This window comes from Trichechus manatus, unplaced genomic scaffold, assembly GCF_000243295.1.
Source record: "Trichechus manatus latirostris isolate Lorelei unplaced genomic scaffold, TriManLat1.0 scaffold00028, whole genome shotgun sequence".
NCBI lineage: Eukaryota > Metazoa > Chordata > Mammalia > Sirenia > Trichechidae > Trichechus > Trichechus manatus.
The window spans coordinates 16851656-16870380 of NW_004443964.1; the positions used below are offsets into that span (position 1 = coordinate 16851656).

Here is an 18725-nt window from a genome sequence, read left to right on the forward strand (position 1 = left end):
TTATTATTATTTTTACTCAGCTAATATAAACATTTCATCTGGGTGAAGTGATACTGGGGTGGAGGTGGGGGTCATTGAAAAGGGAGTTTCTTGCTTCTGTTTTTATACTTTCTCTTAGGAGCTGTTGTTCTCCTTATCTGATTTTCACCTACCAATACCTGGATATAGAAGAATCTGTCATTAGAGATTCTTTTATTGTAATAATCAGTACCGTGTATCTCTGTTTGCCAAGTATTAAAACACCTTTACCTAAGTCATCTCATTTAATCCTTAAAACAATCCTATGCAGTAGGTGGGTACAAATACTATCGTCATTTCATCAGAAAACACTGATCTCAGAGAGATTAGCTTACTTGTCCAAGGGCTCAAAGCTAGTAAATGCGAGGGAACTAAAATTTGAATGCAGATGTTTTACTATTCTCTTTAAACTCCGTGTTGTACTGTCTCTTAACAGAGCTGTCTGGAGCCCTTTGAGTAGTTTTTTTTTCTTCTTTCCTTCCCCTAAACAGTTCCTTTTTGTCTCATTTTTCCCTCCAGCTGAGAAAAGAAAGGGTAGACAAGAGTGTTTAACTTCCTTTAGAATCAGATTTAGGTCAAACAGTCTGAGTGTTTTGAATTGAGAAGTTTTTCCCACAGCTGACTGAATGTAAGTCAGTTGGAGATTTCATTTGCTTTAATTGGCAAACATTCCCTGGGAGGGTTGATGTTAGGAGTATGTTGGGGCATGCTCAGCTATTAACCATGTGATGTGGATTACACAGGATACTTTGGCTGTCCTAGTTTAAGACATCAGAGCTAATGGAGAAATTTGTGATTAATGTGCCAACAGTCAAGATTCCTGGAGATTAAAAGCTTTGCCTTCTTTCCCTTTTTAAAAAGGAGATTTAGAAGAACACTGAAGTGATGGGTGGTTAGTAGATGAGAGGCAGTATATGACAGTGAAGTGCAGCTACACTGGGTGACATTGTTTTGCTGATCCTCTCTAAACCTTAATTTCCTTCTGTAGAATGAGAATAATATTATTAATCCAGAGAATTGAGTTAATTCATATAAAGTGCTTAACACAGTGCCTGAGAAGTAGTAAACACTCAGTGAATGTTAGTTATTGTGAAAGACTTTTTACATCTAATAATGAGATGTAAAAAGGAGGGCAGAAGTAGAATTTAGGATCTTGTCAGACTTCTCTTTTTGAGGGGGTGGTCGTGGTTAAGTGCGTTTTGTGTTCTGAAATAGTAAATCGTGGGAGTTGGGTTGGTTTTCAAAGACCAGTCAAGGTGTGTTTCTCATCTGTCAAGGGTAGTTAATGCCCCCATTTCTTTTCTTCTTCTTTCAGAATTTAAATATCCCCAATTATCTGTCATCTTGAGGGAGAAAGATGTGGCAGTCTGCTTCTGTAAAGATTACAGCCTTGGAAACCCTATAGGGCAGTTCTACTCTGTCTTATAGGGTTGCTGAATTGGAATAGACTCGACGGCAGTGGGTTTGGCTTTTGGATCGCTCATCCTAAAAAGTTCTTCTTTATCCCATTTCTTTTAGTTCATGCATTTCTTCAAGTTTGACCTCTTGAAAAGAGTAGTCTGTTCTCATTTCTATCCATGTTATTACCTTTTTTTTACCCATGAATCCAGTCTTTGCCCAGTACCCTTCTGAGACTACTCTAAGTGTGGACATTGGACTGATGGTCCAGTGAGACATTGTACATAGTACTGATGGTACTAATGGAGACATTTCTCTTTTACTTTTCTTGACCGCAATACTTCATTTGACTAGGAATTGCTTTTCAGAGACACCTCAGAGCTAGTTGAGTGCTGGTGAAAGTAGTGCCTCACAGGGTGTTTTAAGTTCTCCCCAATCTTAAAAAGGAAAACCCTTTGCGGAAGCTTTCTAGTAGCTTCTAAAAGCAACTTGTTTTTATCATTTTCAGTTCAACTAAGGTGAGGCAAACTCTGTGTAGTTATTTTCTAACGACAGTTTAGAAAAACCTATTAGGGCTAAATTTGTTTCAAGTCTGGGTAGACCCTCATTTGTCTCCCTAACCACCTGCCTGCTCCCAACGGTTGTCCTGTTGTTGTTGTTAGGTGCCATCAAGTTGATTCTGACTCAGTGACCCCGTGTGACAGAGTAGAACTGCCCCATAGGGTTTTCTAGTCTATAATCTTTACAGGAGAAGATCAGGTTTTTCTCCTGCAGAGCTGCTGAGTGGGCAGCAGAGCGCTTAACCATTGTCCCACCGGGGCTCCTTGATAGTTGTCCAGATCCAAAACAAAACCCACTGCCATCGAGTTGATTCCGACTCACAGTGACCACATAGGACAGAGTAGAACTGCCTCATAGGGTTTCCAAGGCTGTAAATCTTTATGGAAGCAGACTGCTATATCTTTCTCCTGCAGAGTGGCTAGTGAGTTCAAACCTCTAACCTTTTGGTTAGCAGCCAAGCACTTTAGCCACTGTGCCACCAGAGCTCCTTCTAATGATTGTCCTAAAAACCCAAAAACCAAACCTGTTGCCATCGAGTTGATTCCGACTCATAGTAACCTGATAGGACAGAGTAGAACTGTCCCATAGGGTTTCCAAGGAGTGCCTGGTGGATTCAAACTGCTGACCTTTTGGTTAGCAGCGGTAGATCTTAACTACTACACCACCAGCGTTTTCTCTTAGCCACTAGAGCCTTTAAATATAAATTTTTAGGTCTGACAGTATTAACGACATTTCTCCGGCCTTACTGTGTATAGTTCTCCTGCTTTACTGTGCGTATAACCTAACCTGTTGCACCAGTTTGGGTGTGGAGGCAGGAACTAATTTCTTGTATTTTGGCAGGTTAGCTCTCTGCACACTTGCAGAGTAATTTGAGCAGGTACGTATATTTTTAGAAATTCCCATTTAGCTAGTAATCTCTCAAATGAAGTATTTTTCTAGTTGATGCAGCCTTGAAGACTTCGGAAACTTCTTAATAAAAAAAAAACCCAAAAAACAAGAACACTCTTCTAGGATTTTTGCTAACCACTTAATCTTCATTAACATTATACTTAATCACCTAGGGGCAAATGTGGATGATTATTCCCTCCATTTACCTCAAGTGGCTAGTCTTTCCTGTCATTCATCGTCTCCTCTTGTGAAACCACCTTGTTTTCTTAGTTTAGGTTTACAACTAATCTTCATATTGTGCGAGCATTTCCGGGTTCAAATTGTATATAGTTGAAATACAGGTAGTAGCTTGACAGTTCGTTAAAATATTTAATAGCTCCTTCCACATACTTTTTGTTATTTCCTTTTGTGTTTCCCAGGTGGTGGTTCTGAGCCTAACTAACACTTAAGATTATTGTCTTTGTAAGCTTTCTTTACGTCTTCCACCTTTACTTTCTCTACCAGCAGCCTAGGTCTCTGGAGAAGTATTTTTCTTGCAGCCAGGTCACCAGATTCATTTCTTACAGACTTCAAGTCAAAACTCTTCTCTCAAGGCAGCCTTCCTTGATGGATGTTCTTCTAGGCTCCACTGTAGGAGGTTTCTGAATAGTCTTTCTGTAGTTCTGGAAAGGCAGCTTTCCTGTTTATTGTTATAATTGTTTCTGCTTGTCTACCTTCTCTCAGTTCTACTTTTCTGTTTGCTTTCTGTCTTCTTTTGCTACGTTCTTAGAATTCTATTAACATGCTATTTATCATAGCCTCCTTAGCATCAACCTGTCATTTTCCCTAACCTTTCTTTCTACCACGGTGTTACTAGAAAATCTTCAAGATTCTTTTCTAGGACATCTAAGATTGTTTTTCAGGACATCATTTGGTTCCTCTGGAAATTTCATCTTTTTAGAAACTTGTGGCTTACTCTGGTCTGGTTGTCTCTTCAATTCTAGTCCAATGGTAATTGCTCTAACTTGCCTTAAGAGTTCTTATGTGCTCTTTACAATCTATAATCACATTTTGGAGAGGGATGAAGTTGCCACAGCACATGAGGGGAGCTATTTTCTGTCAAGATTTTACTTATAAGTAAATACCAAATATAGTGGGAAGAGTATGAATATTGAAGTGGGGAAAGTTTGAATTTTAATGCTTCATTGTCCGAGCTGGGATCAGCTCAATGGCAGCATATTTGGTTTATTTATTTATTTTTTTGGTCTGCTTTCGGTAGTTTTAAGGTTCTGAGGTTCAGTTTCTTCATCAGTAAAACAGGGATAATTATATCCACCTCATAGGATTGTTGTGAGACCAAAAGGACAGTTTATAGAAAAGATGGTGCCTAGAATATAGTGTGCATCCACTCACTAAAGTTTTTTTTACCCTGTTGTGATATACCTGAGCCTCTTAGACCGTTAAAGCAGTGACAGTACAACATTTGGAGAGCATCATTTATTCAGCAGAAGAATATTTATTAAGTACTAGCAGTATGTGTCAGCAACTGGTAGGAGAAGAGGTGTTAGGAAGACATTGTCCCTTTTTTTTTTAAGGTAGCTTACAGTGTGGCATTTCAGTACACTTTGGTAAGTGCTATGTTGTTGTTGTTGTTGTTGTTAGGTGTTGTTGAGTTGGTTCTGACTCATAGTGACCCTGTGTAGAACAGAACAAAACACTGCCCAGTCCTGTGTCATCCTCACAAACGTTATGTTAGGGCCTATTGTTGCAGCCACAGTGTCATTCCATCTCGTTGAGGGTCTTCCTCTTTTTTGCTGACCCTTCTACCTTACCAAGGATGACATCCTTCTCCAGGGACAGGTCCCTCCTGATAATATGTCCAAAATACATGAGGTCAAATCTCGCCATCCTTGTTTCCAAGGAGCACTCTGGCTGTACTTCTTCCAAGACAGACTTGTTCATTCTTCTGGCAGTCCATGATATATTCAGTATTCTTCACCAACACTGTAATTCAAAGGCATCAATTCTTCTTCAGCTTTCACATGCATATAAGGTGATTGAAAATACCATGGCTTAGGTCAGGCTCACCTTAGTTCTCAAAGTGACATCTTTGCTTTTCAACACTTGAAAGGGGTCTTTGCAGCAGATTTGCCCAATGCAATGCGTCATTTGATTTCTTGACTCCTGCTTCCATGGACATTGATTGTGGATCCAAGTAAAATTAAATCCTTGACAGCTTCAGTATTTTCTCTGTTTATCATGATGTTGCTTATTGGTCCAGTTGTGCGGATTTTTGTTTTCTTTATGTAATCCATAGTGAAGGCTGTGGTCTTTGATTTTCATCAGTAAGTGCTTCAAGTCCTCTTCACTTTCAGCAAGCAAGGTTGTGTCTTCTGCCTATCGTGGGTTGTTAATGAGTGTTCCACCAATCCTTTTGCCTTGTTCTTCTTCATATAGGCCACCTTCTGAGATTATTCGCTCAGCATACAGATTGAATAAGTATGGTGAAAGGATACAACTCTGACGCATACGTTTGTTGACTTTAAACCACGCAGTATCCCCTTGTTCTGTTCGAATGCCTGCCTCTTTTGGTCTATGTACAGGTTCTACATGAGCACAGTTAAGTGTTCTGGAATTCCCATTTTTCACAATGTTTTTCGTAATTTGTTATGGTCCACACAGTTGAATGTCTTTGTGTAGTCAGTAGAGCACAGGTAAGCATCTTTCTGGTATTCTCTGCTTTCAGCCAAGATCCATCTGACATCAGCAGTGATATCCCTTGTTCCATGTCCTCTTCTGAATCCAGCTTGAATTTCTGGTAGTTCCCTGTCGATGTACTGCTGCAACGGTTTTTGAATTATCTTCAGCAAAATTTTACTTGTGTGTGATATTAATGATATTCTATAATTTCTGCATTCTGTGGGATCACCTTTCTTTGGAATGGGCATAAATATGGATCTCTTCCAGTCAGTTGGCCAAGTTGCTTTCTTCCAAGTTTCTTGGCATAGACAAGTGAGCATCTCCAGTGCTGTATGTGTTTGTTGAAACATCTCAATTGGTATTCCGTAAATTACTGGAGCCTTGTCTTTCGCCAGTGCCTTCAGGGCAGCTTGGACTTCTTCCTTCAGTACCATCGATTCTTGATCGTATTCTGTGTCCTGAAATGATTGAACGTTGACCCATTATTTTGGATACAGTGACTCTGTGTATTCCTTCCATCTTCTTTTGATGCTTCCTGAGTCTTTCAATATTTTGCCCCTAGAATCCTTCAGAATTGCAACTCGAGGCTTGAATTTTTTCTTCAGTTCTTTCAGCTTGAGAAATGCCAAGCATGTTCTTCGCTTTTGGTTTTCTAACTCCATGTCTTTGCACATTTCATTATAATATTTGACTTTGTCTTCTTGATTCACCCTTGGAAATCTTTTCAGCTCTTTTACTTCCTCATTTCTTCCATTCACTTTAGCTACTTTACGTTCAAGAACAAGTTTGAGAGTCTCTTCTGACATCCATTTTGGTCTTTTCTGTGTCTTTAATGACCTTTTGTTTTCTTCATATATAATGTCCTTGATGTCATTCCACAACTCGTCTGGTCTTCGGTTATTAGTGTTTAGTGTGTCAAATCTTTTCTTGAGATGGTCTCCAAATTCGGGTGAGATATACTGGAGGTCATATTTTGGTTCTCATGGGCTTGTTTTAATTTTCTTCAGCTTCAACGTGGACTTTCATATGAGCAATTGATGGTCTGTCATGCAGTTGTCCCTTGGCCTTATTCTGACTGATGGTATTGAGCTTTTCCATCGTCTCTTTCCACAGATGTAGTCAATTTGATTCCTGTGTATTCCATCTGGCGAAGCCCACATGTATAGTCGGCTGTTTATGTTGTTGAAAAAAGGTATTTTTAGTGAAGAAGTTGGTCTTGCAAAATTCTGTCACGCGGTGTCAGGTGTCGTTTCTATCACCAAGGCCATATTTTCCAACTACAGATCTTTCTTCTTTGTTTCCACCTTTTGCATTTGAATCACCAGTAATTACCAATGCATCTTGATTGCATGTTTGATCAATTTCAGACTGCAGAAATTGGTAAAAATCTTCAATTTCCTCATCTTTGGCATTAGTGGTTGGTGCGTAAATTTGAGTAATAGTTGTATTAATTGGCCTTCCTTGTTGGCGTATGGATACTGTCCTATCACTGTCACCATTGTACTTCAGGATAGATCTTGAAATGTTCTTTTTTATGATGAATGTGATGCCGTTCCTCTTTAAGTTGTCATTCCCGGCATAATAGACCATATGATTGTCTGATTCAGAATGGCCAATAGCAGTCCATTTCAGCTCAGTAATGCCTAGGGTATCGATATTTATGCGTTCCATTTCATCTTTGACAATTTCCAATTTTCCTAGATTCATACTTTGTATGTTCCACATTCCCATTATTAATAGATGTTTGCAGCTGTTTCTTTTCATTTTGAGTTGTGCCATGTGAGCAAATGAAGTTTCCGGAAGTTTGACTCCATCCGTGTCATTAAGGTCGACTCTACTTGTACGAGGCAGCTCCTCTTCCATTGTATTTTGAGTGCCTTTCAATCTGAAGAGCTCATCTTCCTCCCTGTACTATATCAGACGATATTCCGCTGCTATTCATAAGGTTTTCACTGGCCCATTTTTTCAGAAGTAGACTGCCAGGTCCTTTTTCCTAGTCTGTCTAGTCTGGAAGCTCCACTGAAACCTGCCTACTATATGTGACCCTGCTGGTATTTGCAGTACTGGTGACATAGCTTCCAGCATCACAGCAACACGCAAGCCACCACAGTACGACAGACTGACAGATGTGTGGTGGTTATGGTGTCTAAACAAAAAAAAAAAACCAAACGTGTTGCTGTGGAGTTGATTCTGACTCACAGCAATAGCTAGCTGCAAATACACAGCTTGTTAAAGTAGGACTCTATTTGTAGGATTTCCTGACTTGCGTTTTAGTCAGTGGAGAGTTATTCATTGTACTTTTTTTCCCTTTACAGGTAACTTTCTCTAGTAAAAAAAACAAGCCACCGCAATTTAGTAAGATTGTCGCTGTAGTGCAGATTTAAGGTTATTTAGTATCTTGGCATATTTTTGCATGTATTTGGATGGGCTGTGGAAACGTACATCAGACAACATGTAGATAAGACAGTGTATGTTTAGCTTATTCTTTTCCTTTCCACATATTACAAATTTATAAAAAGATATTTATAGGTTTCAGATGCTTTAGTTTATATACACACTAAATGGGTGTTTTACGGGAGCATTATGGGAAAGCTGATATGAGAATTTTTGGCACTTTTTCATTGTCAGTAACTTTTCTTCTGGTATTCATCTTGATAAGGGTTTCGCATTATTCCTTTCATTTAAACACGTTATAAAATAGCCATTTGAATATAACTTGGACTAGGATGATGAAAATGGCAATATGCCATTATAAAAAGAATCTAGAAAATACGATGCATTAGTCCTTTGCAGTGAAAATTTTGCTGGAGAATAGTTAAACTTTTGGCTTCTAATGGAATAAGAGGGAGGAGCAATGGAAAAAGGAAGCCTCTTGTGTATTGTAAGACAATGCAGTGAAGTAGACATAGTGACATTAGAACAGGAGTCTAAATATGACAGATCTAGCCAGAGTCCATTGGAATGGTAAGTTATGTTGTGACTGAATCCTGAATTTCTAAGACTTCAGTATTTATTAATTGAGTAGTTATTGAACGCCTACTCTGTACACTGTTTTATAGCTCGAGGGGTGGTGTAGTGGAGATCAAAATTTAAGTTCTTGGCCTAGTGGAGCTTAATGATCTAGTGGGGGAATGTTTGAATGTTAACCTTAGGAACAGTTAAGAGTTTATTGGCTTAACTGTTAAATTTGAATAATGTGAAGTCTTTATGAATGTTTGTTTAAATTTGATAATTTCCAGGGCTTTACCCAGTGGCTGCAACAGAAGGCTCAAAGGTAGTAATGATTGTGAGGATGATGCAGGACCAGGCAACATTTTGTTCTGTTACACATAAGGTTGCTGTGAGTCAGAGCTCTTTTGAACGGCCCCTTAAAAAAACAACAGAGTTCTTTGGAGAAATGGCTGATTCTAGAGCTGGAGCAGGGAATATATAACTCCCCAGTTCTTAAGTATGGGCTGGGCATAGTGACTTCCAAAGACTACAGAATGGAAAGGAGGGAAAAAAAAGTACGTTTACAATAGAGAAACTTGACAAATACTACCTGTCTTAGTTATTTAGTGGTGCTAAAGCAGAAATACCACAAGTGGATGGCTTTAACAAAGAGAAGTTTATTTCTTTACAATAAAGTAGGCTAAAAGTCCAAATTTAGGGTGTCAGCTCCAGGGGAAGGCTTTCTCTGTCTACTCTCACCAGTCTTCCCCCGGACTAGGAGCTTCTCTGTGCAGGGACCCTGGGTCCAAAGGGACGTGCTCTACTCCTAGCACTGCTTTCTTGGTGGTATGAGGTCCCCCTGTCTCTCTGCTGACTTCTCTGTTTTATATCAAGAGATTGCCTCAGGACACAATCCAGTCTTGTAGATTGAGTCCTGCCTTACTGACACAACTGCCGCCCATCCTCCCTCATTAACATCATAGAGGCAGGATTTACAGCACAGTAAAATCACACAGTACCGGGAATCATGGCCCAGCCAAATTAATAGACACGTTTTTGGGAGGATATAATTCAATTTAGGACACTATCTGAGGTGATAAAGGTTAATATCAACAGTGATAAGTCATGTTGACAGCATATGCCATTGATATGATGTGATGAGAATGGCACTTTAACTCTGTGGTGTTCCTCCACAAACCCATAACTTCAGTCTAATCATGAGAAGAGCGTAAGACAAATTCCAGTTGAGGGACATTTTACAAAATACCTGACCAGTACTTCTCAAAACCATCAAGGTCATGAGAAACTGTCACAGCCAGGAGGAGCCTAAGGAGACATGATGACTAAAGGTAATGTCGTGTCCGAATGGAATCTTGGAACAGATAAAGGACATTAGTGAAAAACTAAGGATGTCTAAATAAAATATGCACTTTAGTTAGTAATAATGAATCAGTATTGGTTCATCAAGGATGTTAATAATAGGATAGACTGGATATGGAGTATATGGGAACTCTACTATCTTTGAAGTTTTTCTGTAAATCTGTAACTATTCTAAACATAAAAAGTTTATTAAATTTGGTAATTCCCAATCTACCCAGGAAATATTTCAAATATAGGATTTAATAGAAGTATTTTTTTAAATTATAAATGACAGTGCTTTTTATAGTTCCAGTCTTTCCTGTTTGTACTAGTGACTGTTTGCAAATGGAGCTTATTCGAGTAACTAAATATCAGAACATTATATGACAATATACCTTTCTGTTGTGTATGAGAGGGAAGGCTCAGTGAGGTTTGGTATTAGGAAACCCAAACCCACTGCCATGGAGTCAGTAGGTAACTTGGTCCTAAGGGATGGGTGGTAATTAGACTGTGGAGGATTCTCTGAGGGAAGAGTTGAGCACTTACCGATAGTTGAGGAAGCCAGCCTGGTTTGAACAAAAAGATTTACTAGGTTAAGGGAAGCAAAGAGTGAGCTTCATTTTATTCTTTACCTTTTGGTTTGCCCCTCCTTATATCTTATATATATACCTATAGGATTGTTATGAGTCGGATCTTCTCGATGGCAATCTTTTTTTTATACCTTATCAGTGGTTTTCCTGGGGTTTTTATTGATTCAGCAATTATTTGAATGCATATTATGTTTAAGATATTATATAATAAATTATGGTAGATATAAAAATAAGTCATAACCTTTGTCTTCAACAAATTTACAGTTTAATGGGACATAGAAGAAAGGGTAAGAGATCACATAAATAACTAATATAAGCAAAGTGAGAAGGAACATACAAAACAAGTAGAATCAAAGTGTTGGAGGTTCACAGGAAGGGAGAGATCAAAATAAATTTGTGAGAAAGGAGAATCTGAAAAGATTTCACGTGGAGCTGAAGCTTGATGAATGGATAAGATTTTGAGGGTCAGTGGTTGGGAAATAGTATTTGAGGTGGAAGGAATTTCATCAATGAAGGAAAAGTAAAGGCAGAAAAATCCTGGGCTTATTTGGGGAAGCAAGGACGATAAAGTTGTCAGTCTAGGGGTTAATGAGAGATAAGGCTGGAATTATTGACAAAAATTTTTTGAGTTAGGGACCCGTAGTAAAAAGAGGATGGGGCCTGGATTCAAAATGCTGAAGTCCATTTACTAGATGAGAGGTTGGGGCAAGCCACTAAAACTCTCAATTGTAGTTTCCTTATCTGTGGATATTAGAACAGAACTCACAAGGTTGTAAAGACCAAGTGAGACACTCTGTGGAAATGTTTTTGCAAATTATAAAATACTCTAGGTATACTATTTAAATGTGATTATTGGAAATGGAAATAGGCAGTGAGATGTGATACTTCGATGTGGAGGTGGTCAGGGAGAGAGAGAGCTAGGAAGACATTTACTTTCTGGATGATTGGAAACGTGGTGCAGTTCACAGAAATTGGGAGGTCAAAAGGGAGGAGAGCTGGTTTACTAGGGAAGCTGATGAATTCAGTTTTGAATAAATATGATACAAAGTGCTGGTGAGGTAGCCAAGTGGATATGTTTAGTGGGCACTTGAAATATGGGCCTGAAGCTTGGAAGAGGGGTGAGGGTAGATGTATAGATTGTGACTCACTTATCAACAATTACTGAGAACTTACTAGATACATCAGAGCCCTGGTAGGGCAGTGGTTGAGTGCTCTCGGCTGCTAACTGAAAGGTTGGCGGTTCGAACCCACCAGCTGCTCTACAGGAGAAAGATGTGACAGTCTGCTTCTGTAAAGATTACAGCCTTGAAAATTCTCTTGGGTTGTTCTACTTTGTCCTACAGGGTCACTGTGAGTTGGAATCGACTCGACGGCAATGAGTTTTTTTGGTTACTAGATACATAAGCTTTTTGCCAGGTTGTGAGAATACCTTTTTCTTATTCTTTCTTAAGGTGCTTGCAACCTAGTGGATTAATTTTATTAGAAATGTAATAAAATCTTATTAAAAGGAATTAATAATAATAGCTAATACTTAGTACTCTGTGTATACCAGGTACTGTTGTGTTTTCAATTTGTTTTAATCTCTGAAACAACACTGTGAGGTGGCTCCTAGTATACAGGCTCCTAGTATACTCCTTCCTCATTTGTACAGTTGTGGAAGGAATCTTAGGCAACAGAGATTTCAAGTAGTTGTTCAAGGTCACCATCTAATAAGTGGCAGCACCAGGTTCAAACCCTGGCACTCTGGCTGTGTTTAACTCTTACACACTATACTATGCTGTCTCTGTGCGTGTCTCTAGAAAAAGAAAGTAAAGAAGGGAAACTTGAAAGTAGCCAGAAAGTTATGTGAATCTTTCCCTATGTATAAAGCAGTGTTTAAGCTTCGTTGCAAATATATACTGGAACTTTATAATAAGGTTTCCTTCTTTTTGATATTCTGATGAAGAAAGTAAATTATTGATTTTGTGGTTAAATTTAAATGTACTGTATCATCCTCTTGGGCAGCCATCAGTTATGAAGTGAGTCTGTTTGAACGAAGGTGTCCGGTAGAGGAGGCAGTGGCTGAGTCTCCAACAGTGATAGACAGGATAGTGTTTGGTCTGCGAACAGCATAAGCATAGGAGGTCCTTAGGTCATAGCCAGTTTATTGTCTTTATGAACTGAAAACTTCATGTTTTAAGATATATAGCTGAAATACTTTCAGATCATTTCTCAAAATAATAGCTTCCACAGAGTGTCTGCTGTGTGCCAGGTACCTGGACTACATGCTTTACATTTATCTTATGCTGAGTTTGCCACTTGGGTTTAGCTGAGCCTTGTTTTTAACATATGAACTTACATTGTGCTTGTAAGAGAAATTTCACGACTATTATGCTTGTAAGAGAAACTTTATTATAAAATTAGCTCTGATCATTATAAGATAAAAATTTAAAATTGTGCCTAGACAAATTATATCTGCATTTATTTTGTCAAAGTAGATCATTGTTTTTGCTGAAAAAGTTAATAAACCTGTATTTAATTTTTAGATTTTGTCTATCCTACTCTTGTTTCAGTTTTAGTCACTGAAAAAGTACTTTTGTTTGGGATTTTTTTTTTTTAAACCAAAATCTTCATGTGCTTTTTGGAGTTAAAAAGAAAAGAAAGTAGTTATTTAAAAGTTGTTTGATGAGTAAGTTAGAAAGGTCATTTTTAATTTGAAAAATATTTTGCCTTTGGCGAAATATGTAAATGTTGATATTTTAAAATAAGAACATTTATCTCATGTTGTAGAACCTATATCTTAACTACCTGCCGAGTATTAAAATACATTAAGTTAAACTTAGAGGCCCAATTTGCTTTGCAACATGCATGGAATTGATTACCTGAAATTCCTTGGTTAAAGGGTGCTGTAGCGGTTAAAGTGCTTGGCTGCTAACCGAAAGGTCAGTGGTTCAAATCCATCAGCCACTCTGCGAGAGAAAGGTGTGATAGTTTGCTTCTGTAACGATTTACAGCCTTAGAAACCCTATTGGGCAGTTTTACTCTGCCCTACAGGGTTGCTATGAGGCAGAATTGACTTGACGGCAGTGAGTTTTGATTTTTGGGTAGCAAGATACTTAGCTAAAAGCTGGTCTAATGTGATTGTAGAAGTAAACTAATACATCTATTGAAAGAGAGAAATTTCTGTTTTTTTGGAGAAAGCTCTTCTGCAACCTATGTTTCAGTGAACCCTTTTGTAAACCTGTGCCATCAATAATTGCTTTAACCAGATGAAGGTCCTTTTTAAAAAGGTAGCGCTGACCTGAGAGAGTGTTTCAGTGTGGTGGTTGAGTTTGGGTTCTGAAATTAGACTACTTGAGTTGGAGTCTCACTCTACCACCTACAGTGCATCCTTTGGCAAGTTTTTACCCCTGAACCTCAGTTTCCTCATCTCTAAAGTGTAGGCACTGTATTTTTCTGCAAATAATGCACGCCTTCCATATTTGTTTGCCAGCCGTGCCCTCCCCCTGCAAAGTTTTTTTCATAAGCACACTATGCTAATTTTTTTTTCTACAGCGACATGTAAAAAAAAAAAATTGGCATAGTGATGCTTATAAAAATTCCTTTAATTTTTTATTTAATCAACTATTTGTGAATGGATTTTTACTTTTAAAAGTATCCTGAGAAAATATTTCATGTCAGTAAATATATTTACATAATCTTTAATGGCTGCATGATATTATTTCATCATGCTGTTTACCATCAATTACTTAACCGTTTCATTATTGTTATGCACATAGGATTATATCTGATATATTTGCTCATTGCAGTATTTTGTAACGACACTCTTGAAGATGAATCTGTTTAGTGCTCCTGTTTCAAGCAACAATAACTAAAACACATACTTACAAAATTATATTGTGTACAAGTTTTCTGTAGAACTTAAATTTCGTTTTCATTTTATGCTTAGGAGTAGAGATAGAGTTTGTTTCTTGGAGCAGATCTAAGTTGCTGTAATGTGCAAGTGATCAGAAATGGTGCATATTGGTAGACGTTTTTTAAAGTACTAGGCCATCTTGCTGGAATTTGTATAGGAATGTTATCCTGAACTTCAGTTTTGTTTTACAATGATAATATAAGTTTAAAGAAAATGCAGAGAAATCTGCTCTGGTTTCAAAAATAGTCTATACAGCTTTTGAATCTCAGCACTGATATTAGAAAATCTTTGGAGTGAAGGAAGACTGGACGTCTTGAGTATTTTTTCTTTCTGTTAAGCAGTCTCATTCCAGTCAGCAGTGTAATTGGAATGCAACTCCAATCTGGAGGAGGAAGAGGAATTTTTGGCAAGAAGATACTTAGCAGTTGGGAGCTTTATTCAGATTAAGCATAGACAGCCATTCATTATGAGTACAACTCAGTAAAACAGCATAGCATTTTATTTCTACAGCTGGGATTTACTCTGATATTATTACATGATGTGTTGCATACAGATAACTCCTCTCTGGGCAGAAAAAATAATTGACTTAAATGAAAATGTTAATATTTATTACCATCTGCATTTTTGCAAATGATTTTCTCTAATCATTGCCTCAAATAAAATATACTAAAGAGATTTTTCTGAAATTTGAAAGCATTTCTTGAGAAAACAACAACAAAAACTCATTTAAGACATGGTATTAGAATTACACGAGACCTGTGTGTGAGCTCTGAGGGCAGAGGACTATGCCTTATTTCTCTTTGTATCCACAGAAGCTGTCATAGCACATGGCACAAAGTGAGGTGGTCAGGAAATGTTGAATGCAATGTTAAGCATCTCAAGATGGTTATATATGCATATGTGTGAAATAAAGAGGAGTTACCAGTATAACAACATGTCTAATCTTAATTTATTTTGATCATCTCCTCGACTCATTTCAAATCATCTATTTGTAGATGGCAGTGAGTAGAATAACTAAAAGAGGCTTGTTGTGTGCCATTGAGTGGATTCTGACCCATAGCAACTCTATAGGACAGAGTAGAACTTCCCCATAGGGTTTCGTAGGCTGTAATCTTTATGGGAACAGATTGCCAGGTCTTTTTTCCCGTGGAATGGCTAGTGGGTTTGAACTGCCAACCTTTCCTTTAACAGCTGAGCGTTTAACCATTGCACCACCTGTGCCTCTCTTAAAACAGGCTAAGGTTTGAGAATGTAGACTTAACAATAAGAAATGCTTTGATCAAAGATTCTCTAGCAGGATCCTGATCAAAAGGGGGAAAATACAGAATTTCAAATTCTCATGGACTCCAGACTTCCTGGAGCCATGAAGGCTGGATGAACCCCAGAAGCTGTTGCCCTGAGATAATCTTTAAACCTTAATCCAAAAATATCACCCGAAATCTTCTTAGAACCAAACAGTAGTAACATGTAAAAAAAAAAAATTGGCATAGCATTTGGCATAGTGCTCACGAAAATACCTCGTGTGGGGAGGGAGCAGATGGCAGACAAATGTAGAAGGTGCACGTTATTTGCATAAAAACATGATAAAATTCATCTACTGCAGAAACTACAAACTGCTGGAAATATTGTCTTTATTGTATTCTGTATAGGGTCGTTATGAGTAGGAATTGACTCAGTGGCAGTGGGTTTAGTTTTTTTTTTATTGAGTAGCAATGGTACTGTGCTGGTATAATGCTGTATTTGTTTATTGTTAGTTGCCATTGAGTTGACGCCGACTCCTGGCAACCTTATGTATAAAGGATCAAAACGTGTTTTCGTGCTTCGTCTTCACGATCTTTGGTGTGTTTGAGTTCATTGTTGCAACTGTTGTGTAGTGCCTTCCAACCTAGGAGGCTCATCTTCCAGCACTTTATCAGACAGTATTCTGTTGTGTTCCATAAGGTTTTTATTTGGCTAATTTTTGGAAGCAGATTTCCAGGCCTTTCTTCCTAGTCTGTCTTAGTCTGGAAACTCCACTGAAACTTGTTTACCATGGGTGACTCCGCTGGTGTTTGGAATACCAGTGGCATAACTTCAGTATAACACACAAACCACCACAGTACGACAGACTGACAGACGAGTGTTGGATATATTTGTAGTTACCATTAATCACAATTGACTAGTGACTGCTAAATATCTGGAATCCAGGGTAATGTTTTATTATAAAAATCAGTGAAAATTCATTAAAGTAGACTCTTCAGGTTTGTGCACTTTTCCTTATATATTACATCAGTAAAAAGCTTACTAAACATTAAAGATATTGAAACAATGATAGCTGTCTAGGACCAAGTCCACACTCCTTAGCCTTGTTCTGGCCCCACCTACCCTACCAGATTGCTCTCCTGCTATTCCCTTCCTGTAATTTAGCCCAGCGTTTTGCAACATTATTTATTAACCTATCTCCCTTAATAAACATTTAGAAAACAAAAACAAAACTTCCCTGCACTGCCACCTTTCCTCCACCCCACAATTCCCAATCTTGGCTTTACTTTCTGTAGTCTCGATTATAAAAAAATAAGTATTTTTTTTTCTATAAAGTTACATTATAATACTGTATTTGCATTCCGCATGATATTCTGATACAGACCTCCCTAGTTGAGAATTTGTTATGGTAACACAAGCAGGAGTTTGTCTTATTGAAATTCATTAATATACTGAGCATTTACTGAGCTCTTATAATTAATTGTTACTGAGGATTTTAAGTGTGGCTCTAGTCCTCAAGATACAATTCCCCAAAACAATAGTGTAGTAAAGACTCCAAGGTGTGAAAATAATTTTTAATTTTACTTTTAGAAATAAAATTACCAATTCTCAGGTAATGATTTGAGAACCTTCCTTTTAAAAATTACAAATAAGAATTTTTGCTTCTGTTCTATTTATATGATGATAAAAGTTTGGGGAGTTCTAACTCAAGTTTATGATTTGGTATTCTTAGTTATGGCCCTAGTTTTCATGATTGAGTTTTTATGTTTTTAAAAACAAAACTATTTATAGGGCATGGCCTGAGGGACTCTAAGTCTACTGCCATTGAGTCAATTCCGACTCATAGCTACTCTATAGGACACAGTAGAACTGCTGCATAGGGTTTCCAATGCTGGTGGCACAGTGGTTAAGAGCTTGGTGGCTAACCAAAAGGTTGGCAGTTCGAATCCACCAGCCGCTCCTCGGATGCCCTATGGGGCAGTTCTACTCTGTCCTGTAGGGTCACTGTGAGTTAGAATAGACTTGACGGCAACGGATTTGGTTTTGTTTTTTGCCACATCTTTCTCCTGCGGAGTGGCTGCTGGGTTCAAGTGGCTGACCTTTTGGTTAGCAGCTGAGTGCTTAACTGTTGCCCCACCAAGACTTCTTTAAGGGACTCTAAACCAAAAACAGACCCCAAACCTGTTGCCTTCGAGTTGATTCTAACTCATAGTGACCCTATAGGACAGTGTAGAACTTCCCTATAGGGTTTCCAAGGAGAGGCTGGTGGATTCGAACTGCTGACCTTTTGATTAGCAGCCTGAGCTCTTAACCACTGCATCACCAGGACTCCTTAAGGGACTCTAGGACTAGTAAGTCAGTAGCTTGTGCTTACTTAATAATTTTATTAATTTACTGATGGTTTCTGTCTTCAGAATGATTTGTATTTGAACTAAAGTTAATGTTAAGTTAATGTTAAGATACATTCCCAAGATTTGTTGTGTTAAATAAGCTTTTATACACTAAACTTCCAGTAATTGTAACTAATTGAATATACCATTTGAACTGTGAGTAGATGTGAATAGAAATTAACCAAACATTACATTCATAGATATTTTGTAAATTAAACTATAAATATATGCGTTTGTTTTTTCCCTTCACTTGTGTCGTTTGAATTAAAGAAGTTTAAGTTTGTGGCTCTATAAGCAGTAATTTTTTTATTGACATGTAATTCACCTATTACAAAATTCACGTTTTTAAAGTGAGCAGTTCAGTGGTTTTTAGTAGATTCACAAGGTTGTGCAATCATCACCATATGAGTAATAATCTAATGTAAGATAATCCAGAAAATGTGGGTTTGGGATACCTAGCTTTATTACATTAACTTTTAGTTTTTTATAAATATAGGACTGTCTTGACATCGAACTGATGATGTGTAGAGGCAGGTAATTTATCTCTCCTCTAAGATTTTTGTGAAGTTTAGGTGGAGCTTAAATAACAAAGTTATTTTAAAAAAATATCATCTAAGGAAACCTTTAATTTTCTTATTTTTTTTTTTAATTGTACTTCAGGTGAAGGCTTACAGAACAAATAGTTTCTCATGAAACAGAAGTACACATGTTGTTTTATGACATTGGTTAACAACCCCACAACATATCAACCCTCTAACTTCTCAACCTTTTTTT

The 18725-nt window shown here is 37.8% G+C and overlaps 1 protein-coding gene across 2 annotated transcripts in view; it reads left to right on the forward strand.

Annotated features, from left to right (window-relative positions):
• SMURF2 (SMAD specific E3 ubiquitin protein ligase 2) overlaps positions 1-18725 on the forward strand; it is a 111988-nt gene that overhangs the window by 44983 nt on the left and 48280 nt on the right. The gene's annotated exons all lie outside the window — the stretch shown is intronic.